The 24,994-nt window shown below is 43.3% G+C and overlaps 1 long non-coding RNA gene across 2 annotated transcripts in view; it reads left to right on the top strand.

Moving 5' to 3' along the window:
* Window positions 1-24,994, top strand: part of LOC102164357 (uncharacterized) — a 652,820-nt gene that overhangs the window by 471,633 nt on the left and 156,193 nt on the right. The window contains exons 11-12 of one of the 2 annotated variants that reach the window (XR_014843631.1): window positions 4,885-5,044; window positions 5,650-8,021. This is a non-coding gene — a long non-coding RNA (uncharacterized LOC102164357). Of the gene's footprint in view, window positions 1-4,884; window positions 5,045-5,649; window positions 8,022-24,994 lie in introns of those variants that run through there. The other variant, XR_014843622.1, reaches the window with a different exon arrangement.

Below are 24,994 nucleotides of genomic sequence, written 5' to 3'. Positions count from 1 at the left end.
GTATGTCAAATAAAAACAACAAAAAAGATCATATTTTCTGCCTTTGTGCTTGCATTTATATATGAGTGTTTTTTAGTTTGGGCAACTCATTCCAAATGGAATTCTCTAGTCATGCTGTGAAGATGACTCGGGAGAGGCTGGCCACTTTCCAGTTTCCAACTCCTGCCTCTGCCCAGCAATACCTCCAATGCCATCCACCCCAGACAAGTCCACCCTCTCTCTGATTGAGACCAAGAGCCCATATACAAATGTTTCGCAGAGTAGGAAGTCACTTAAAAGTCTCGTTTTTCAAAGGCTTGCTGAGCAAGCAAAGCAAACGGGGAAGTTGATTGGATTAGTAAGGTTGAAATTAAGCAAATTAGTTCCCAAGTCTTAATAGCAGCTACCCAAGATGTCAACAAAGCAGGGGTCAGTGTCAGTAATATTAAAGCAAGGCTAGCAGTGCTCACTCTAACACATATAATCCAGTGGCATAGAGAAAATTGCCTCTACGCTCCCGGCTTCTAAAGGTCTCCAAGAAAGGAAATGATTTTTGATCTTTCTCTCTCTGAATATTCCAGTTTGGGAACTGGAAAAAGTATTGCTATTCAATAATATTGATAAGAATATCGATAATGATGATGTTGATTTCTTTGTCTGGTGCAGTGTCAACGGGAGAAACACTCTAAGCCTTTGCTTTGCTTGCTTCACCCGTCCGTGTATTTCCTTCCACCTACATTTTTGCTGTAAGCTAACAGGTATTCTCTACCAGAAATAATTCTTACTTACAAAGTATGTAATTTCATCCATAAAGAAGTCCAGCTCCCTGAAGAAGCCTGGGTTTACCGATGGTCGAGATGTGCTGATGACGCCTCCGATTGTACTCTCTCTCTTGATTGAAAGCAGAAGGACCTCCCCTCCTGCCTGCCCTCCTCACTTATGAACAGTGTCGATCCATTTCCTGTTCCCCTCGGTTAATTCATACCAGGACAGACACAAGATCAGAATGAGGGACCCTGCATTTCGGCACCTCCTTAGAGCAGTGTTGATGGGAATAAGTGTTTGCAGACTGCAGATTCCTGTTCAGGCTACCGGAGGATGACTTTTCAATTCTTGGTTAACCAGTTCCATCCCAGAAAATAGCCACTGTACACCAGCCCTGTTCAATATTGGTGTTGTTTGATTTCTCCCCCTTCAAGTAATGGCCACCCAACTGTTATCGCTCCCAATTTAGAATGAAATAAAGAGTGCCTCATCTGGGTTTCAAATGAGATGCAATTGTCCCTTTGTTCTGCTAAAATCAATCAGAATCTTGCCCACATGGAGTGGGGGTGGGGTTTCAGGTTACCACAAGGAATGTGTTTCCAGGGGGGGTTTGCTCTGAAATAAAAAAAAAAAAATGTGATAATCATTACATGGAGAGCCAATAATTATAAGCATTTCCTCTTAGAATCACAGAGAAAAAAATACAAGGAACATATCAACCTCAGGAAAAAAAAAGTATCATTGGATTTCTGTTTGGTATATGAAGGCACCTGGTGGGGGCTATGGCCACACTTCCTTTGAACGCTGCTGTGTTTTAACATCATTGTAACCCTGATTGAATCTGCCACACTGTTTTGCTAAAAGTAATGCTGAATTTGTCAAGACTTTTTTTTTCTTAAAGTGAAACACTCTCTAGCCGAAACATAGCTGAAATTATTTGTCTAAAAGGCAATGTTACATTTGGTTTGTCAGGTATATTCTAACCCATAAGAGACCATAGATTTAAGTTCTAGGGAAAAGTCAAGATTCAGTAGAAAATAGAATCCCTGAAAGCAATTACGGGTGCCATCAAAAGTATGGTCATAGATATGTACCTTATCTATGTACCTTATATGTACTTCTAAGGGGCATGCCTGGTGTTTCAGAGACAAATATTTCAAAATAGAGTAGGTTATTTTCCACTGTACATCCTTATATTCTTTGCTAGACCAAAGGAAATGGCCCCAACGGTTAGGCACTTACCCCTGCTCAAATCAAAAATTACTGTCTTAGGTTTTTCTTTTGTGGATTTATGCCCACACTATTATTTGAAAGACCAAGTTAACTGATCTTTAAGGCAGTTTGCCATCAAGTTAGGATGCTCTAAAATGCTGGTAGAATCTACCCTCAGATTGTACTCCTGAGAATCTCTGTTCCCCTTCAAGCCCAAAGGGATTAATCAAGCAAAATGGATCAGGCTGGTAGCGCTGAGTTGCTGTGGCTGAAAGGGTAGCAGAACACCAAAGACTGCTTGTAGAGCAATTAACTTCCACAGCTGTCTCTGGGCTGTTTCACCAAAGGTTCACGATTCTGAATTAAAACTTTAACTCTCCACCTGCTTCTGCTCTAGAGAAACCCAGGACATTGTTTTGGACACTCAGATTAAAATCTGTACCTACTTTTCTCTACTTATTTTTATCCTCATCCTGACTACACACAGGTAAATCCTGCACGGGGTAACTGGTAAGCCCTGCTAGAACATCCAAGCCTAGAGGAGGAAAGGAAGAAAATAGACCTTTATTACACATTTTCTATGTGTGTTTGGTCTTTTGTGGGCTATCTCATTACACTATCAGGAAAACCTCAAAAGACAGGTGTTTTTTTGGAAGATGTGAAAACCCGATTAGAGGAAGAAAGCCACTTTCTCTAGGCCATTTGTTGGTGGCAGAGCTGGGATTACATTCAGCTCTATCCCTTCCCCTAACCCAGCAGCCACCCCATTCATGGCATCCAAAGACATCCACAAAGGAAGAGGCCTTGATAACATCTAGCAGAGCCTAGGGCTTTAGATCCGAGGAATCTGAGGCTTGAGTGACTCATCTAAGCTAGCCGATTTAGGAAGACAGGATGTAGTTGACCTTGCCATGGTGACTAAGCAGGTAGTACCATTTAAGGGCAAAGCTGGTTTTAAGAAAAGCTGGTCCTGCTAACCCCACATGTGCTCACTTACCATACTTTTCTGAATATTATTGCCGACCCAACTTCTAAACCGCCTTATATATAAATCTTTATATATAGAGAGATTTATTTGTCCTTGATGAATGCACTTGATAGCTTAGAATCAATGAGAATTTCTGCAACTTCATAGTTAAGAACTGAGCTTTTGCAAAGGCAGAATGCATTGCCTTTAAAATATGGGCATGATGATGATGCTGGAGGTGGCATTTTTACGCTCATGTACTTGTCTCTTCCTAAAACTTTCACACATATTGTCTGATTTTATTCCCCCAAAGAATCCATGATTAAAAAAAAAACTGCAACAAAACAAATTTTGGCATTTCATACTATTTTTGCGGATTTAAAATTTCTCCTTTTAATTTGATATAATAATGGGGAAGCAGGTAAAAGTAAGAGAGTGGGTGAAAATGTGCTTAGAGTGGGGGGAGGGGAGGAGAGACGGACATCAGATCTATGGTAGATATTTATATAAGAATTTGCATGTAGAAGAACTAGACCCAGATTAATTCCTGATAAGCATCAAAATTTAGTCAATTTATGGAAGGAGAACCCAGGGCCAAATGGAGATTAAATATGGGTCAGGACATAAAAGGCAGGCAGGTGGGGCCGATAGAACTTTTACAGTAGCATGCTAGAAAAACTTCAGCTTCAGAAAAACAATATGCTTGGTAGCTCACGCCAGGGTCTCTGGGGACCCTTTAGATGCACATATGCCAAGAGCGCCCTCTATTGTCTACCAGGAGTACTAGGGAGCTTCCGGAAACCCATGCCTATTGGAGTTTTTGGTTCTTTGCCCACAAAGGTTTTTCCACACCTGGCAAAAGGTCTGAAATATGAGTTATGCCTGAGAATTTATTTGCTTATTAAGTCCATCGTGGAATATTAGAGAATACTTTAAAAATACTTAGAACTTTTAATAACAAGTCTCCCTCTATCATTGGGAGGGAAAGGGGCTCAAAAACGGGAAGTATTTCACTTAAGTACGTGTCAAGTTAGTGACAGACCTTGATCTTGAACCCAGGACTCCAAGTTAAGTGCCAGCACTTACCTAGCCTCCTGACCTTTGATTTTGCCTCCTTTATCCTCTTTAAGGATGGCTGATAAACCTGTGAAACAGAATAACATGCCCATGGAAGGCTTGACTAGCAGGAAGCTCAGAGATAGTATCTGATATATCCATAGTTTACTTATAGGAAACTAAGGTCTGTGTGGCTTCCAAGAAGATTTAAGGAGGTGGGTAGACCAGAACTCCAAGTTCAGTCACTTTCCAGAAAAGCTATTAAGGGAAAATAATGCTCTCCTTTCTCATTTAAAGATGAAGGTCTTCCTCCACTTTCATGTGTATACTCCCTACCCTGCCCCTTCAGTCATGACTCTTAGGCTCATGAGCTCAGGCCACACCCCTGGGTTCAAATGGGAATTTAGCCTGAAACCAAGGGATGATGGCTTGAAACTCTAGGATGAGGATTGGTGGGACATAGAGTGGGGACCATGGTCGTCATTCAGGATAGGATGGCAACAGTTGATGAAGTATGAGTGCTCTGTTTTATAAGGTTGGGGCCCATGCAGGTACCATCAGACTCTTCCCCAAGATAAAGGTCAGAGTACTTGTCTCTGCTTTTACACAACATGTAGCATGGAGGCAGAATGACCAATCCTGGATGCCCCAAAGTATACTCCCAAGCAGTGATGGAAATTGTAGGTTGCAGCACACCTTGGGTCTGTTCATCAGCCCCACCAATCATTGCTTCTTTTCTTATTTTATGTCATAGGGCCAGGATCACTGTCAAATTGGATCTTCCCAAAGAGAGTGGAAAAAGAAATGAAAAGTCTTTAGATTTCTAAGAGCTTACTGTATTCCAGGCACTGGGCTAGGTGTTTCTTGTGCAATATTCCTTCTAATCTTCACTTTTCTTCCATCAGGTGGTGCCATTAGCCTGAATATGCAGATGAGGAAACTGGTTCTGAGTGGGGTAAGTTACTTTGTCCCAAGTCTCATAGTTACATTTGATGCAGTGCTCTATTGGAAGCCAGTCCTCCAGAATCTAAGTCATCTTTTTCCCTTATGCTAAAGACAAATAGAGTTTGGGTAGCACAGAGTCTCAGCCTCCTACCCTTCTTCTCACCCCTGACTTTCTTCCATCTATCCAAGTCGTGGACCCTGTGATAACCCAGACAGAGGATTTATGCTCATCTCTTTCTGAACTGTGTGTCTGGCCTTTAGCATATTTTTTTTTTCCCAGCTGCACAGCTCAGATTGTCTTCCACTTCCTTCAGTCCTTCTTACCTAGCTGACACCTTGAACCAATCTCTCTTACTAAATGGTGAAAAATCAAGAGGGTCTTCTGCTGCCCAGATGTCAGCCTAGTAGCCACTGAGAAGGAGGCAGTGGGGATGGTGGGGAGGTGGCCCTGGACCAATTTGAGAGGGAAGCTGGAGGTCAACATCACTTTGGTGGATATGTCTCATACCCAGGACACTGTGGGTCCAAATGTCATTGTTGACACCAGCTAAAGGTCTTGGGTAAAACACTGGCTCCCTATCACCTATGAGCTCTGTGACATGGGCATAAGGATAGCTGCCTCTCAGTGCTATCCTGGAAGTAAATGAATTAAATTAAATGAATCACAGGGTCACAATTTGGATGGATGGTCAAAAGCCAGGGGTGAAGAGAAGGGTAGGAGGTAGAGACTCTGTGCTACCCAAAGGGTTGCAAAGTGCAAAGCGCACACAGTAGGGACTGGGTCCGTGACGGCTCCTTTCCCTCTTGCGCTCCTGGGAGGCAGAGTCCGTAGCTCAATTAACTGACAAGGATAGTTGCTTTTCTTAGGTCATAAAGATGATCCAAATCTATTTCCTCCATGTTTTGTCTTCCTCTCGGGTCTCTCCGGAGATGTGTGTTACGGACAGAGATTAGATGCACAAGCCCTTTTTGTTCCAGGGGGTCTGTGCAAACGGTTTACTGTTGAAGCAGATCCCAGGCCCTGGGTTTCTCATGCGAGCCTCAGACTACCTGTGTTACAATAGAAAATCCACTTGAGAAATCGGAGCCGCCCGAGTCTCGAGCAGGTGCCCCCCCACACTAATTTCCATCCCTGTGCCATTTACTAAAAGTGAAACAGGCGGGTGGAAATTGGGTGAGGCCTGCCTCGGAAGTAACCAAAGATGCCCGCACACCTCCGTGGATCACTCGGCCTATTCTTCCTGGGGAAGCCAAATGCAGTCAGCTGTGAGGCCTGGGCTTGTCAGGATACCCAAATATTTTCTTGGAAAGTAATCTCGGTTTATTAGTGTTCCTTGTCTCAATTCGGAGTATAGATTTTTGAATGCGTTTGCTGACAGATTGACCCGGACTATGTTTTCCCCTTATTCAGGGACTGATCGATCTTTATCAAAAGGATTTGTTGACTGATGGGCTTTCACGGTTCTAATGGGCTGTTTGATACTTTTAAGAGACATATGCCCCTTTGTATAACGAAATTATCTGATAAAGGAGGGAATGAAGCTCAGGTTCTCAGAAGCATCTCAGCTCTTGGCTGCCTTGGTGACTGCCAGCCAGGGAATTTTGTTTTTATTTGCCTGGGAGGGAAACCTTACAACCCGGGGTGAAACTGTTTTCGAATATTCAAGTTTCTAGACCATATACTGTGTTTCTAGGCCTTGGGGCCCGAACTAAACCAAGATTGTGTTTCCCTCAGGTAAGCACTTCCAGACACTCTATCCTCTGTCTTTACAAGCCTCTTCTCCTCGTTACTGTACTATGTAACACGAGACGCACATTATATTCCACATAAAAAGCCATTTCTGTAGCATCTTGTCATCGTTTCATCGACACCGCTTTGAAGCCGTGTTGAGTTCTGAACTCAGAGCCTAACAGCAATGGCTCAAGTGCCCTGCCCCGTATTATTTACCCAGATGGGGTTAATTGTTGAATAAAAGAATGGTCCCTTTCAGTTTACCTTTTCGCAATCTCTCTCATACTGGTTATGGAAGACAGGGAAGTCGATGATAAATATCAAACTTTCTAATCAGAAACGAGTCCAGTTGTATTTGAAATCTTGAACTTAATCCAGAATCAGGAAATGTAGCCACTTGTGTGACTGCGGCTGAAAGAAGAAAATGACCTTTTGATTGTAGCTTACATTCACTATTGTACTTGGGAGCCACGGCGAACGGGACGGAGCAAATAAATGAAAAGGCTTAAGGAGATTTTTCCTTTTAACAGGAAGAGCACAGCTTGATGTGCTGGAACCATCATCTCCTTATATGTTCAATAGATTTTTTTTTCCCCCTAAAGCAAAGCCTGTACTGAATGCTAAAAACAAAAACAAAACCTTTTTATCTAAAGCTTTAAACCAGATCCCTTTAGGCTTGTGATTACTCTGTGGCTAAATGGCTACTACTACTGGCCTGATTGATTGATTAGGTGTAATTTGCAAAGAGTAAATTTCAAAAATCTTAAGGTATCGGTTGACAGCTTTTTTATATATGTATAACCCCATATAACCACTGTCGAGATCAGAACGTTTCCAGTGTCTCAAAGGATTTCTTAGTCCTCTCTTAGCCAATGCACTCAAGGGTAACCACTATTCTAATTTCTATCACCATGGATCATTTTTGTTCCTTTTTAAATTTTATGTCAATGAAATCATATAATACATGCTTTTTTCTGACTGGCTTTTTTATTAGGATTTTTTTTTTCATCCATGTTGTTGCATGTATTATAATGCTTTTCAGATATCTTATTATTTTGGAGAATAATAGTTGAAATGCCATCGATTTTCGGAAGAGGGGTTTTTAAGGCAATTAAAGAATGAAGGAGATTTTTCTTCTGATGTTCTGGTCTACTGAAGTCATTGGTCTTACTTTGGAAATATCATAAAGAGGTTCAGAGAGGCTTTTACATAGAGGCATGCATAGATCTATAATCCAAATCTAAATCTCTTTATACATATAAATAGAGAGAGAGAGAAGGAACGAGAGAGTCCCTTTCTCGTGGAGCTTACCTTCTAGCTGAAGGGAGGAGACAATAAAAAAGCAAAAGTAAACAAGTAAGTAAATTAGGGAAAAAAATTCATTTCATATAGTGATTGGTGCTAAGCACATAGAGTGGTGGAATTGGGACTGTTTTAGGTAGGTGCTCAGAGGAGACTGCCTCTGAGGAGGGGCTATCTGAGCAGAGGATAGGGAGGAGGAGCTGCTTATGCAGAAATCTGGGGGCAAATGTGTTCTTGGCCCAGGCATAGCAAGTTCACAGGGCCAATACAGAAACAGACTGGTCTGGTTCAAGGACAGGAAGGAAGTCAGTGTGGCCAGATCCTGATGAAGGAAAGAGGCGGTGGTGGCGGTCAGATCAGGGAAGGAGGAAGCAGGATCCTGCAGATCTTAGCAGGGGACATAGCACATTTTAGTTTCAAGTGTGATGAGATGCCCTTGGGGGGTTTTAAATAAGGGTAATGATGTGTTATGATTCCATTACAAAAGTTCACTCTGGCTGCTGTGTGGAGAAAAGAAGGTAGAGGGAGACCAGAATGGAAATAGGGAGACCAGGTGGGAGCCTGTTGGAAGTTGGCTTTGACTTACACTGGGATAGTAGCAGTGATAAAGGAAGACATGGTAGGCTACGGCATGGTTTATTATTATTTGGGGAGACAGTAGAGCCACGAGGATTAGCTAATGAATTGGATGCAAGGCAGGAGAGACAAAGTAGTTATTGTTTCAGTTGTTGGCCAATGCAAGTGAGTGAAAGATGGGACTATTAAATACAATGGACAAGACTGGAAGAGTAACAGTTTGGGAAGAAAATACCCCTGAGTTCTGTTTTGGCTCTGCTAAAGCCCAGATGCCTATTAGATTTACACTTGGAGGCCTTAAGGAAACAGTTGAATATATTCATCTGGAGCTCAAGGGAGAAGTCAAGTGAGACAAAAATTTTGGAGTCATCAATATAAAAGTAAGTCTGAGAGCCATGGGCTTGGATAGGATGACTTAGGAAGAGCTTAAAGGAAGACCAGATTGAGTCCTGGGACTAACTGCTCTCTATTGGCTATGTCATCATTGGCTTTTGTCTTCACCCCCATCATCATGGAAATCATCAAAATCACCATCATCAGTTACTGAGCACAAAATGTTTTAGGTACAGTTGTGCTGGGCGCAAAAAGAGGAAAGAGAAAGAGGAATTTCTACTTTCAGAAGGAAAGAGGAGAATAGAATAATAAAGGATCTGGTTCGCTCAGGGGGCAGTGGAAGTCACAGACTCAGAAGGCCAGACAGTCTTTGAAGAAGAGATGACATCTATATCTTCAAATCAGGAGTTCCCGTGGCTCAGCAGCCAACAAACCCAACTAGGAACTATGAGGTTTTGGGTTCGATCCCTGGTTTTGCTCAGAGTGTTAAAGATCCAGTGTTGCCATGAGCTGTGGTGTAGGCCAGCGGCTACAGCTGCAACTCAACCCCCAGCCCGGGAACCTCCATGTGCCACGGGAGTGTCCCTAAAAAGCGAAAAATAACTAACTAAATAAATAAATAAATATTCAAATAAAATTGGAGTTCCCATTGTGGTACAGCAGAAACAAATCTGACTTGTATCCATGAGGATGTGGGTTTGATCCCTGGCCTCGCCCAGTGGGTTAAGGATCCAATGTTGCCGTGAGCTGTGGTGTAGGTCGTAGAGGTGACTTGGATCCTGAGTTGTTGTGGCTGTGGCTGTGGCTGTGGCCGGCAGCTGTAGCTCTGATTTGACCCCTAGCCTGGGAATTTCCATATGCTGCAGATGTGACCCTAAAAAGAAAAAAAAAATTTAAAAAAAAATTAAAAATAAAAATTTAAAATTTAAAAATTAAAAAAAAATATTCAAATCGAATGTTTGGATCCAAAGTTGTGTGAATGTTGGGATCCAAAGTTGTGTGATTCATGGAGAAAGAGCTTTCCAGGTAAAGACCAGCATTTACCAAAGCAAGAGACACCAAAGGGCCGGGGATGTTCCTGAAGCTGAAAGCAGCTCCGAATGAATGGGTGCAGAGAGTGAATGTGGTGGAAGGTGAAGCTGGAAAGTAGCAGTAGCTGGATCATCACGGCCCATGGACACCCTGCTGAGAATATTGATCTCTATCTTCGAGGCAGTGGGAGAGGGACACATGTTAAGGCAAGAAAGGTTTTAAACCAGAATAGGATCTGAATCTAGGGAGAACCAGAGTTCAAGCCCTACTTTCTCTACTTACTAGCTTGGTGACATTGGAGCTATGGGGTAACCTCTCTAAGCCTTAATTTCCACATCTGTTAAGTGGGTAAAACAATAAGTGATGTTAGGAGAACTGAAGATAATAAGTATAATGAACTTGCACTCAATGGAGGAAAATAAATGGTTGTGATTATTTTTGTTGTTACTATCGCTGTTATTAGTAGGCATATAATTTTTAAAATTTTATTGTGGAAGAATTAGAGGATGCCAGAAATGATGATATTAATGTGGATAAAAATGATGAGCACTTGGTGGTGGGGAGGTGGCGACAGAAGTGAGAGGATTTGCTAACTGGTGGCCAAGGAAGGAGAGGAGGGTTGGGAAGGGAGGACTCGAAAATTACTCTTAGTTTTTGAAGTAGGCAGTTATCTAGGGTGGTGGTGTAGCTCTTGAAACTGGGGATGTTAAAAATGATCTGGAGTTCCTGTTATGGCTCATCAGGTTAAGGACCTGACATAGTCTCCATGAGAATATGGGTTCAATCCCTGTCCTCACTCAGTGGGTTAAGGATCTGGCGTTGCCGTGAGCTGTGGCATAGGTCACAGACACAGCTCAGATCCCATGTCGCTGTGGCTATGGTGTAGGCCGGCAGCTGCAGCTCTGATTAGATCTCTAGCCTGGGAACTTCCATATGCTGCAGGTGCAGCTATAAAAAGAAAAAAAAGAGAGCACATTTTGTGGGGACGGGATGAGTTTATTTGTAGATATATTCCTTTAAGAGGCCGGCGAAGGCTTCTTTGTGGGTCTGAAGCTCAACAGAAAGAACTGGGCTGGAGATGCAGATCTGTGTGGGTAAGATGGACGAGAAGACTGTATTGAATGAGAAGTAAAACATGTGGATTATAGAGCCCTGGGGAACACTGAAATGTGGGAAATGGAACAAGAAATGTCAGGATAGAGATCCAGAGAGGCAGGAGAGAGGTAGAGGAAAAGCTCAGAAAGCAGCCCTGAGGGGTGTTCCTCATCCCAGTCACAGCAATGAGATGCTCACACATGCTGGCCCTCCAGGCACTTGCCCCTTCTCAGAGCAAGAGATATCTGCTCCCTCTTCCTTCCTTTAAGTGTGATGGATTCAAGGTCAGACTGGGAAGAGCTGCACTCTGGCAAAAACTGTAAAGAGGCCCCTTCCAGCTTCCCTTTTAGTCCCACTCCCCTTCTGTCCTTTGCATCCCAAATGCTTGCTCTCCCAGGTCCCATGCGTACACGGCCAAGGGATTGTCTCAGAACCGTCAGTGACTTTGTAGATCTTTTACCTGAACTGCTAACTCCCTTCTATGAACGTTGAGGACACTGAGCCTCAGAGAAGGCAAGATGTTCCATCAACTGATATTTTAACTGAACATAATGAAGGTATTTTCTCAAGGACCTCTACTCAGCCATGCCACTGCTTCCATTTATTTGGTGATAATGGCTTAAATGAAAGTCCTGGAATGTTACGATCTAAGTCAGACTACAGTCTTGCCAAGTCCAAATCTAAAGGTGGTCTTCTGGACACAAGAGGCCAAAATCAGGAAAGAAATGGGAGCGATGAGGCTTGCCTCCCCCCGCCCCAAAAAATGCGCTATTAAACTAAACATTAAGCATAGCTTATAAAATAGGAAGTGCAAGGAGAATTGTGATTTCCTTTCCGGGATCATTCTTAGTGGAAGATGATCCTGCAAAGCCTCTGGAAGGGATGTTGAACAACGAAAAGGGAAAACAACATGTAACTGATGCTGCTTCTGAGATCCACAGAGTTAGAGATTGTGCTCTGTATCATCCAAAGCCTTCCTTTTGGGAGATGAGGCAGGAAAGGGACGATGGCCTAAATTATCTCATGGATTAGAAGATTTGTAGACTAGTCTAGACCTTCGTCTTTATGGCAGAGATAGTTAGTTGCCTACCCCAAGTCTACTCCCCTCTTCCTCCTTAGAAAACAGAAGCTTGTTTTTTTTGTTGGACATATTCTTTTATAACCGAAAGACTCCATTTTCCAGGATCCTGATAATCTGATGGGTATATAAATAGAAAGAAAGTCTTCTTAATGGAAAAGATATCCATGCTTTTTTTTTTTTTTTTTTTTGCTTTCTCCATCCACCAGCTGTCTTCATTGTGGGCATGACGGCCTTGATGATAGTAGCCGTCTTGGTTCATGAAACTGAGAAACACAGAGGAAGTTCCCATCCCAGCCCTGTGCTTCTCACTTCTGAACTCCCTTATGCAAGAAAGGAAGAAACTGCTACTGAGTTTAAGCCATATTGTTTGTCCTACTAATGCAACCTAGCTGAATCCGATCTTATGAACTTGTTTTCTTTTAATGGGTTTTAGGCACTTAGAGTAAAAGCCATTTTTTAGCTTAAAGAATGTGACCAAGAAGTAATTTTTAACACAACTAATGATGTGTTTGCAACAGAAAAAGAGTACCTTAAATTTGTAGAGTGATTTACATTTCATAAAGCACTCTTCTTGCTTTAAATAACGCCTTACATTCAAGATGAGTTGTTTAAAATTGGACTTTTAATAATAAAGTATATACTAGTGTTGTTATGGTGAGCTCCAGTTTAGTTACTTATGACCTGCGTTCTAGACAAAGAGCTGTAATCTCTAAGGCTCATTTTTTTCATTGGTCAATCAGGAATGAATAATTTCTTATTTAAAGAACCAGGATAAATGAAAAGGTAATACAGCATAGTGATTGAAAGTATTAATCTCAATGAATTCCCAAATAGCCGTGTGACCTTGAGCAAATTACTTCTCTGTGCCTCGATTCTCTAATCTGTAAAATGAGAATGATAAAGCAGAAGTCACTTAAGGATTTTTTCAAGAGTAAATGAAGTCATGTGCATGAATCAGAGTCCCAAATACATAGTAAGGGCTCAGGAAGTGGTAAGTTAGTTTTCCCAAACTACCTAGGATAGACCCTTGACAGGTCAGGGCCCCTCAAACTGTATTTTTCCTGCTGTGCATCCTTGGCCATGTTAGAAACCTCAGAAAAAGACTTGTATCCTGGTGAGTACTGAGCTCTTGGAGTAAGTGGAGGTTCTGGCTCAGTGCAGTGGTTCCTGAGAAAAAGAGCAGGGGCTCGAGGCTGGAGTGAGGGTGGCAACCTGGCCACCAGCCATTCCCCTCTTCCAGCCATGGAGCAAGTTTTGAGTCCTGAGCCAGCAAGAGCTTTTCAGGACAGCAGATAAAACCCACTGTGCCCCATATTTTTCATGCTTCCCAGAGAAAGCCAGACTTCTTTTTGGGATTGAGTCAGCCTCCAAGGTCCTTCAGGGAATGATAAAGACTTTATGGGAATCTCCAGCCAGGATGGATGACAGGGGCAGATGGGGAAGTCAAGCAAAACCCCACAAGGACAGAAGTGACACTGTGAAACTGGGAGATGGGTGCCTGCAGAGGCAAGCAAGAGACTTTTAAAGACACACATGCATGTAACAAATGAAGGCGAACATCTTTGGTGGTATCTGGTAACCTCAGGATTGAAACCAGATCAAGAAAGTGCCAGCGATGGGGCTCGAATGCCTAGCATCAGAGATAAGGCTTGAAGGGAAGGGTCTGCTGTGAGGCTACAACAGCTTTCCCTGAATTCTCAAGGTGGTCTCTGACCAGGAGCCCCTCACCTTCACACAGCAGTAGCATATCCTTAGATAAGTCACTGAGTGTACAGCTCAGAGCTGTAGTTAAGAGCGAGGCTCCTGGACCTACTGCATAAGCTATGTTACTTTTATTTGGCAAGTCACCTAATCAATCAGAGCCTCCCTTTCCCCATCCATACTTTGTATATCATAGTGCTTGGCCCCACCTATGGCATTGCTCTGGGGCAGTGCTGATCAGGAGAACTTTGAGCACTCATGGTAATGACCTACACCTGCCTTGTCAAGAGAGTAGCCACTAGTCACATGCAGCTATTGAGCACTTGAAATGTGGCTAGTGTGACTTGAAGTATTGATTTTGAAATTTTATTTGAATTCATTTGAATTTCAGCTGCTGCATGTGACTGGCTGTTACCTTATTGGACAGTGCAGCTCCTCTAGGGATTAAATGAGATAATGCCTTGTATAACCATGAAGGGAATAACTGGTAGCTAGTATGGCTATTAAACTTCCTGGAGTTCCCGTCGTGGCTCAGTGGTAATGAACCCAACTAGTATTCATGAGGACACCGGTTCGATCCCTGGCCTCGCTCAATGGGTTAAGGATCTGGCATTGCTGTAAGCTGTGATGTAGGTCACAGACTCGGCTATAGCTCCAATTTGACACTTAACCTGGGAACTTCCATATGCCGTGGGTGCAGCCCTAAAAAAACAAAAATAAATAGGTGAATAAAAATAAACTTCTTATAGCCTCAATTTCTTCATGATATGGGGTTAAAGATAGGACACAGTTCAGGAGTTTGTTGAGAGGATTAAATAAAATATCATGGGTGAGGCAACAAGCACAGTGCTTGGTTCAGGGTAGGTACTTAGCAAATGTGAGCTCCTTTCCCTCTTTCATTTCAAATTCTAACTTGGCATTACCACGGTACCAGTCCAGGGATGTAGAAGGACATTGAGAAACCATAGTGAGATGCTCAGCAAGCAGTTGGGTCGCTCCGTGGTCACTTGCACATCTTTAATGTGCTGGCTTTGGCTGGGAAAAAAAAAAAAAGTCCACTTGAGCAAGCAAGGAAAAAAACATTGGCAGTGATAACCCCACCACGAGAATTCCACAAATATGCATTTGGCAGAAGCCTGATGGTCCAGACAGATCGCAAACCACTAGGCAACACACCTGCTAGACGACAGGGAATGTTATTGCTGTTATAAAGATATGATTTATGAGTAATCTATACCCCAGGCAAAGACTCGCTTATAGCAGACCTATTGTCCAGACTAGTCATCGACCCTCCAACTGGGGAAATGACAGCGCTGATTGAAGAGACAGCAGGGTAGGCCCTGGAATTAAGCACAACACTTGACCCTGTGGTCAGTGGGAGGCTGAGACTCGAGACAGGAAAAGATGCTGTGGTGTAGCTACTTATCCAGATGTTGCAAAATGCCTGACATGACAGAAGAAAACAGAACAACTGCAGGTGTGTTAGTCTCTAAAGGGGTGGCTGTTTCTGCCTTCTAACAGCAAGGGGGTTTGGAGCGATGTCCTGGGGGTAAAAGGTCCGAAAAAGAGAAAGGATACAATCAGAGATAGTCTTGGGGTGAGCAGCTTTGCTCTTTCCCCCTCCAAATTATTGCCAGTATTTGCTCACTGATTCTTGAAATTGCAGCGAGAGACTGGCTTCTTTCACTGAAAGATGTCCTCTCAAAGGTAAGCTGCTTTTAGATTTGGTTGCAATTACAAAATTTAACTTTGGGGCTGTGGTACCTTCAGATCCATTGAGTTATTTTTTAACTTATAGAGGCAAGTAAGGCAATAGCCTGAGAGCATGGAATCATGGAAGAGGCTTGTGTCCTGGAGGGGTGCTGAGTGTCATGAGACGGTGGAAACGTACCTGTTGAGAGAGAAGGTTTCCTACCGTCGCTGTACCCAGGGACCTCATAGGAGTGACCAAAATGCTTTATAGTCACACCACATTGTTTTTGAATCTCCTCATCCATCTGTCCCTCCTCGTCCTCACCATCACCATCATCATCCACTGTGCAGCAGACAGTCTGCTAGGTGACTTACAAACTGTGGTCCTCGTAGCGAGTGGACAACACAGGTATTGTTAGTCCCATTTTACAGATGAAGAAACTGAGGCTCAGAGGGTATAACTTGAGCAAGTCAAGGTCACATAGCTAATAAGTGACAAAGCCTAATACCTCCCAGATGTGCTATGATCTCTAGCACCCAGCCTGCTCTTCAGTATGTACCTGATATGGTTGATGTAAGTGAAGAATTTTTAATGTTATTTAAAGTTAATTAATTAAAAGTTAAATTTAAATGGCCACATGTGGACAGTGGTTACCTTCCCTAGGGATCAAACAAGATAATGTCCCTATTATCATGTCTGGCACCTGGTCAGTGCTCGACTAGACCCAAACTGCTGAATCTTCACTGGGTTCTGATTTCTAGAATTTGCTGAATACACTTGTGGACAGTTTCACTCCAGCCAATCTGTTATTTTAATAACTCAATCACACCAGATCATTAATAATAAGGTGCTCCTGCTCTGTGCTCTTTCTCTCCCTCATCCCGTCTTATCTGTCCTGTCTTATTTGAATTTGTAACCTAGGACAGCTAACTGCTTGAGGCAGCTGTAAACTCTGTGGTGTTAGAGCCAAAAGTAGTCCCTGAAATTACAAAAAAATGGCATTAGGCAAGGTATGAAAAATGATAGGATGGCACACTAACTCAAAATGGAAAGTTGGAGGTTTTTAGAAAAAGCAGTATTGGCATAACATCTGTGTTACTTGCAGACACTTGAAATCTTTTGGTACCATTGATTGCGTTCTCTACCCATTTCCATGTCCACCAGTACTTTTTTGCCTTTTATTTCAATGATCTCTTCTTGCTAGAGACTGAATGCTTGTGTACCCTCAATTCATATGTTAAATTCTAACACCCAGTTGTGATGGTATTTGGAGGTGAGGCCTTTGGGAGGTGATTAAGTCATGAGGGTAGAGCTCTCCTGAATGGCATTAGCGCCCTTATAAAGAGACCCCCAGAGCGCTCTCGCGCCCCTTCCCCCACGTGAGGACAAAGTGAGAAGATGGTCATTTGTGAACTAGGAAGTGTGCTCTCTCCAGACACTGAAACTGCCCCCGCCTTTGTCTTGGAATTCCCAGCCTCCAGAACTGTGAGAAATGAATTTCTGTTATTCATAAGGCATCCAGTCTACGGTACTTTGTCATAGTAGCCTGAGCTGAGACACCTCTTTTATGTGTCTTTTATTATAGATCACTTCTTATATTTAAGGAAAAAGTCAAACTCAACCACACCACACCAACCAAAAGAAGTAAACGATCAACAGGTTCATTAAAGAAAAGGAGAAACGTTAAGACGGGATATTGGACTGGATCCCTCTTGACCTGGCTTTGGTAGGCAGTCCTAAAATAATATTTACAGTAGAGAACAAATTATTCAGACAAAGTCTGAATTATCCCAATAGATGAACTAACATAGCCAGAGAGAGATTTCTGAGTCAGCCACACCCACGAGGGGTGATTCAGCTGCCCAGCACCTGGCTGGATCAGCGCCAGAACCCTAGTTTCCCCAGAAGCTTGTCTGCCAGGAGAACAAAACTGTGACCCCAAACCCAAAGGTCACTGCTTATTTGCCGTTAATTGCTGGGGTCCCCTGGGCATTGATTGTGCTGTTGTTTCCTTTAAAAAAATTTTTTTATTAAAAGTATAGTTGATTTACAATGTTTTGTCAATTTCTGCTGTACAGCAAAGTGACCCAGTCATACATATACATACACGTTCTTTTTCTCATCTTATCTTATATCATGTTGTTAATTGTTTTTTTGCTTTTCAGGACCACAACTGAGGCATATGGAGGTTCCCAGACTAGTGGGACCTACAGCTGTCAGCTCAGAGCCACATCTGCAACACCACAGCTTGCAGCAGTGCTGGATCCTTTAACCCACTGAGTGAGGCCAGGGCTCAAACCTGCATCCTCATGGATACTGGTTGGACCCATTGCTACTGGGCCACAAGGGGAACTTCCTCTTCCATTGTGTTTTATCACAAGAGGTTATATATAGTTTCCTGTGCTATACAGTAGGACCTTCTTTCTTTCTTTCTTTCTTTCTTTTTTTTTTTTGTCTTTTCTAGGGCCGCACTCGCAGTATATGGATGTTCCAAGGCTAGGGGTCTAATCGGAGCTGTAGCCGCCAGCCACAGCCACAGCCACAGCCACAGCAACCCCAGATCCAAGCTGCGTCTGAGACCTATACCACAGCTCACAGCAAACACCATATCCTTAACCCACTCAGCAAGGCCAGGGATCGAACCTGCAACCTCATGGTTCCTTGTCTGATTCGTTAACCACTGAGCTACACAGGAATTCCAGGACCTCATTTCTTATCCATTCCAAATGTTATAGTTTGCATCTACTAACCCCAAATTTCTTGCAAAGAGGTAGAAAACACTCCTCTGAATTACTTCTCAGATTTTGGTTTTGCACCTTTTCTTACCCTTTAGGCTGTTTGTTCCAAAGCATTCATTCTATTTAATATCATCAATATTATGAGAGCTAAGGGCTCTTGCATGTGGTCTCTCAAACACCTGTCAAACACATAGAATTATTATACATTATTCAGTGAGGAAACTGAGATAAGAGGTGTATTCATTTATTTCATTGGACCCATATCTTGTGCCTATTTTATGTCAGGCCCTGAAGTCATTGTCTACCCCACAATGTCTCCTTTGATCTTCAGAGCCATCCTATGAGGTAGGTTTTATACTCTTTATTTTAGGAACTGACCGTGAGGATATTTATATGGTGTTTCCAACTCTCAAGCATAGTAAGCTAGAATTCTAGAATTCATGGAATTCATGTCTGTCTAACTCCAAAGGCATGGTCTATTTATGTTGCCAGATATGAGGTAGAAGAAATATACTTGGATTATTTTTCCCATTCTGTTATTTAAATAAATATTATGCCCCAAACCTTCTTTGGTAGTAGAATGGGTTTCTCTTCCCCTATCTAGCAATGTTCTGATCTTATTCTATAATGCTTCTGAGGTAACCAATTATTCTTCCTAATTACTTTAATTCAGTTCGGTATTTCAGTAAGCATTAGACATCTCTTTCCAATGTGGAAACTCTGTGACTCAAACTGAGGCTAAGAATGGCCAGAGAGTCTATTCTTTCAGACTGCATAGCTCAAATCATGCTAAATAAAGATTAAGGCCAAACTACACCATCCAGATGCTAAGAAGGCCATCCAACTGAGTGATAAAGACCAGAAGTTCCTACAAACCTCTGAGAGCCACTGGATGCAGATAACAAATTTGGCTGCCAGCCTGTCCTTCAAAGTGGCCGGCACTTTGTCCTCTCTATGCCCTTTTCTCTTCCAGATCAAGCTCTCAACCCCTCACCTCTGGGCCACTGCAGGGGCCTGAGAGACTTCTCTGCCCCCAGTCTGGGCCCCCAGGAGCTCTGACCTTGTGAGTCTCTGGTGAAAACCTTCCTCTTAACCTAAACTCTTCAGATCATGACCTCCCAAAGCAGAAGCTCTAAGTAATACAACTCCAGGGGCACCACCACCTGGAAGGGAAGGGGAAGGAGGGATCCATGGCCTTGACCCTAACTTAAACCAGAGCAACCATTCTTTTGCCAGCTTTTTGGGTTGGGGCTCCCTGTGACATTTAGTTAGCAAGAAGAAAAGTTTGAAAGCCACGCATCACCTGCATCATGTCCAGACATTTGCCTTTGACCCCCCAAGGCCCTCCCTTCTCAGGACCTCTTCCCATAGTCATCAGTTAGACACAGTAATAAGGCTGATGTCCCATTGTGGTTCATGGGAATTGGTTTTTATATTTGGGGCTATAACTAATCACCTTGCCTCCCACGACCTGAGACCCAAAGCCATCACACCCGACAGCCGAGCAGGTCATTAACTGTTCACAGGCTCTCATAATCAGTCCCATGTCAGAGCCTTTGCTTATCCAATTCCGCTACTTGTGTGTTTGCCAGAGTGCCCACTGCAGCCTTTCTCATAAGGACCAATCTCTATTGTGTCCTTTGGTTCAAATTCCCTTTAAGAGTTAATTAATGGTGGAATTCCCATCGTGGCTCAGTGTTAATGAACCTGACTAGTATCTGTGAGGACACGGGTTCAATCCCTGGCCTTGATCAGTGGGCTAAAGGATCCGGCATTGCCGTGAGCTGTGGTGTCTCAGACATAGCTCGGATCTGGTGGTGTTGTGGCTGTGGTGTAGACTGGCAGCTGCAGTTCCCATTCCACCCCTAGCCCAGGAACCTCCATGTGCTGCAGGCACAGCCCTAAAAATAAATACATAAATAAAAGAGTTAATTGATAGTTTATGTCCATTGCACTGGTAGGATGAAGGTCTTATATTCATGCTGGACCAGTCATCTGTGGCCAGCAAGTAGTCCTGTGCTGTAATTTGGACACCTAGGCTTGTTCCTTCACAAGTGTAATGGAAAAGGGAATTTCCTGACATTATTAGCAAGGTAGACATCCAACTATGTAGCTGTATAAAGCCTATTGCCTTTATACTTGTTTGTCCACCCTTGCTATTCTAAAACAGTCCTTTTTTTAGAGTTTGTATCTTGCTTGTTGTTGCATCCCCAGTTCCTAGCATGAACCTGGTATATTCCAGGTATTTATTAAGTGCGTCCCAAGCGAATGGATAGAGTGACGGATAGAGAAGCAGAAAGTACTGATTAGTGGATAGATGGAGACAATGTAGCATAGTGGTGGAGGGTGTGAACTCTATAGCCAGACTGCTCAGGCTTGAATCTTGGCTCCGATGCTCACTAGCTGTGTGCCGTTGGCAAATTACTTCACTTTTCTTGGCTCAGTTAGCACATCTTAAAGCAGGAATAATCATAATAGCAGCCTCATAAGGCTTCTGTGATAATTAAAATAAGTTAATCCATGGAAAGCACACAGCACAGCACCTGCATCTGGCACACGGCAACTGCTCAATCATTTTTTGCTATCATTATTATTATACTATTATTATTGATGGATGAGGTCCTAAGACAGCAGGCAGATTTAAAAGCCAAGAAAAAATGATTTGATGAAATGGTTTATGAAAATCAAAAGCAATCCCAAACTCATGGAGAAGAAAAACAAGGTGGAAACTTGTTCCCAGTATCAAGAAAACCATGAATTTAAACCTGCAGCCCATTCCTCATGTAGCAAGAAAATGTTGGTAAGAATACCTTGGGGGAAAGAGTGCTCAGAGGAGAATTTGTATTGAAACTGTGTAACCAAAGAGCCAGTCATTACATCACAGAACAGGACGGTATAACTAAAATCAGTGTTAGTGTGTTCGTTCATTGGTTCTATTTGATGTTCATCAGTATCTCCGAGGGGATTTTGGATGCTCAGTGTTGGTTAAGTGCAGAGGATCAAGAAGGTGGATATCAGGAAGAGGACTGGGTTAGAGGAATTGTGTTCCAAGGAAGGAGACTAGTCAGTGCCAGTTTTGTGAGCCACAGAAGAGGTTTTGCAGCCATGGCCAGCAGGCATCGTGGGGTCCGTGGCGAGGGGAGCACACAGAGGGGCCTGCAATCCAGACTGTGCTCCAGCTGCCAGCACATGCCTGGTTCAGCCTGGAAGAAGGCACCCTTCACCCTGTTGGTCTGCCTGGAGGGGGCATCTTTCTGCAATTCTCCCACCCAGGAGGGACGTCTTTTTCTAATTAGCACAGAGGCCGTTCAGGGCCAGCGAGCAGTCCTATGAACAGCCCTGGGAGGTTTTTAAGCCAATTGCAAGATAAGTTGGTTTTCAGGAAGAGGGGAGATTAATGGAGCCATGGAAAGATGGATGTGAGCTTGGCGCTGCCTCTGCCTCCCTTCACACACGCTGTGGCTAGCAGTGAGGCCAACGCGAATGACCCTGAGTGGAGTTACATATTTTTCACACCTCCTACTAAAACTCAGCAAATGCTTGACTTGCTGTTCCCAGCACAATTTTTCTTCCTGCAAAACGTGTTGGGATTATCGCTTGTAGCCACATATGGGCTGGAAGTACTTTGTAGGAGCCCCACGGGCCACAACTGTTCAAATCCCATCCCTGGGAGGGAGCTTGGGGAAGCAGAGACCCAAAGTGCCTGTCCGAGAGCTCCCACTGAGAGGGCTCGTTCCTGCTAATTAAGTCCAGTTTCCAAGACAGCATCAAAGCTGCCAGCCAAGTGATTTTGAAAAGTCAGGAGGTAAAAATACAAGTTTCAACCCCGACACCTACCCCTTATCCATCTTCTTGAGCCACTTCGGGACATGGGGTAACATATGACTTTTCTTTCAGTCAATCCTAGATATTATCTGCTGAAATAGTTCTACTGGTATGGGAGGGGGTTTCAAAATATGGAACAGATGCACAGCTGCCACCCGAGATGATGCATTATGAATTCAGAACTGTCATCACCTCCCCCACCACTCGTACCCTCACCCCCAAGCACATATTTGTTCATGTGGTTTACACCTGTGGGATCACGGGATGCAGGACAGGAATCTGATTACTGTTTGGGAGACAACCCAGTCTCTAAAACGGGTTCACGTATCTTTGCTCCCCTGGAGAAGCTTGAAATCTCTTGCCAACTCTTCATGTGGTCCAGCTGGGTTAACGCTCCAGTCCAATTTTTCTGGAATTTCTGGTACCAGCGACTAACCCTGAAGCCTTCATACCATGTCTTAGAAGTCTGTCTGTGTTGTTCTCCCATTCGTGCCTGCCATGACAGCAGGGTAATTTTTCAGCGCCTTTGGATAAAGGCGTTGTTGTTAAAAGGGAAATGGAAAGCCCCCAGCTCGTGATGCTCTGAGGAAAAAGACTTGGGGGATAAAGGGGTCCTAGCCATTGTTGGATGAGAAACCTCCTCTAAGTAAGCATCTGAGGGGGAAAAAAATAACTCAAGAGAAGAGAAAGAATAGCAGAAGGCTGTTCCAAGGGGTTGCTGTGGGCAGGAAAGAGAGAAGTGCTGGAGATCTGATTGGAAAAGGCCCTCTGGGTACAAATTGAAAGGCTTCTGCTCACTGAGACCCTCACATAGGAGTCTGCACATGGCACAAGTGGGTTAAGAATCTGACTGCACTGGCTTGGCTTGCCATGGAGGTGTGGGTTCAATCCCCACCCTGGCATAGTGGGTTAAATGATCTGGCATTGCTGCACCTGTGCCCATAGGTAGGTTGCAACTGCAGCTCAGATTCAATCCCTGTCCCAGGAATGTCTATATGCTGCGGGTGCAGCCATTAAAAAACAACAAACAACAAAAACTCACTTCATATAGTTTTTTAAGGTTATGTTGAGTTATGCTGATGTATTTACTTGATGACTATTGGGTTATTCCACTAAATTATAAAATCCATGGGGCAAAGAATCTTTGTTCATCATTATACAGCTCATGCCTAGAATAGTACACAGCCCAGAGTAGGAGCTCAATAAAATTTGTGGAATGACAGAATATTCCCTGAACACATGCTGCACATCTGGTCTCTAGAATAAACTTCCCTCTGGCTGTAGACATGAATGTGGTGCTAACTCGGCAATTCAAGCTTTGTCACATCATGCACAGGCAGTGAGTGGTACTGACCACCACAAAGTCCACTCGCCTAGCCTGGGCTCCACAGAGCTCTCACCTCCCCTCTGTCCTCATGGAGGAGGATCTGATTCTGACCCACACTGGAGTGAAAGCTCTTTCCAAGCCATTCTTATTCTTCACTCCTAGAGATGGGGCAGGAAGTCTCCTCTCCTTTGCCCTTAGCTACATAAGCTGCCATTTCCATCACGTGTAGCTTTGGTGTGCTGGCCCAGCTCTGTCAGCTGGGGCTCAAGGTTCACCAGTTGAGCCCCCTGAGAGTCCCAAAGCAAAATCATTCTTGGCTTCCCTGAAGCATCTTGAAGAGGCATTTAGTCCCATCCCTTGTCAACAGCTCCTACCCTTAATCAGCTCATCAACCTAGACTCTGGTCCACATCTATTTGATTCTGGTCTCAATCCCACATCTCCCTCTCTGTTTCTCTTCATCAGAAAAAGAGAGGTTGGTGGCAGGGTCCTCTCTAAGGAATTGAGAAGATAGGCACAGTTCATTGTGGGTTAGACCTTCCTCTTTCCCACATGGGAGACATTAAACTAGGGGCTTGGCTTGGAATGTCAATAAACAAAGAGTCAGAAGTAAGACAAGGGGTTTGGTCTAGATGCTCAACTATTAAAGCGATGAAAACAAATGTCTCATCATTACAGATGCATTGAACATATTTCTTTCGTTTTTAGTTAAAGCACCATTTAGGAGAAGAACTAGAGAAATTCAAACATGCGGGTATAAGCACATTCCTTACTCGTTGATCCTTAACTATTTTAATTTTCCTATTTTTTCCTAAACTTAAGCGTAATGTTGTTCATCTCAATTAGACCCTGGAAAGTTGGAATAAATAGTCACTGGGCCATGGAGGTAGACAAGGGAGGCTAGAGAAGAATTTGCTGTTAAAAGCCTTTGCTGGAAGCTGCCCTCAGATGTCTGTTGCTTTCTTTCCTTCACTGGCTTATGGATAAGTCACCACAGCACTAATAGAGGCAATTAAAAATGTCACAGTTCTCCCTGGATCCTCCATTCCTAGCTTTTTTCTTGCTCCCCCTTTCATGCCACATGCTCAGTGCCTTCTCCCAGCAGCAGCATCAATGGCCCAGTTACCTTCTCGCCCTCTGCACTTGCTGTGGAAAATTCCCTCTTGCTCAAAACATCTGGTGTAAGCAGTTGGTCTCCATAACAGCAAATTCTAGTGCACTCTTGAGATACAAAACTCTTCTCGTGAGGGGATCAGACCCCCTCCCCTCATGCAATTTCAGATGTATCAGAGCCTAATTTTAACCCATTAAATTGGAACATGACAGGGTTGCTGTTTCACCAATCCAAGAGTCTGGCAAAATTTGTGTTATTTAGCCTTAAATATGCATTCTTTGTACCAGCATATTATGCACTGGGATAGGAGGTACATAGTATGTTTTTGAAAAAGAAAAAAAAAATAACTGAAATTTTAATAAAGATCGTTCATCTCCAGTTGTATTTAATGCCAGATATCATTGTTCATGTATGACACCAGCTAGGCAAGTAGTGGATCTCTTTCCTCTCATTCATAAGAGATATGGACCACATCAGTAGTTTTCAAATGGTATTTCCAGAGTCACAGGATATCAGGGGAGT

The sequence above is a fragment of the Sus scrofa genome, chromosome 4, assembly GCF_054392235.1.
Source record: "Sus scrofa isolate SSC_HxYL_T2T_F1_AM1 chromosome 4, Sscrofa_HxYL_maternal_Yorkshire_Landrace_v2.0, whole genome shotgun sequence".
In the NCBI taxonomy this organism is placed as follows: domain Eukaryota; kingdom Metazoa; phylum Chordata; class Mammalia; order Artiodactyla; family Suidae; genus Sus; species Sus scrofa.
This window is presented reverse-complemented; position numbering and strand designations above follow the sequence as displayed.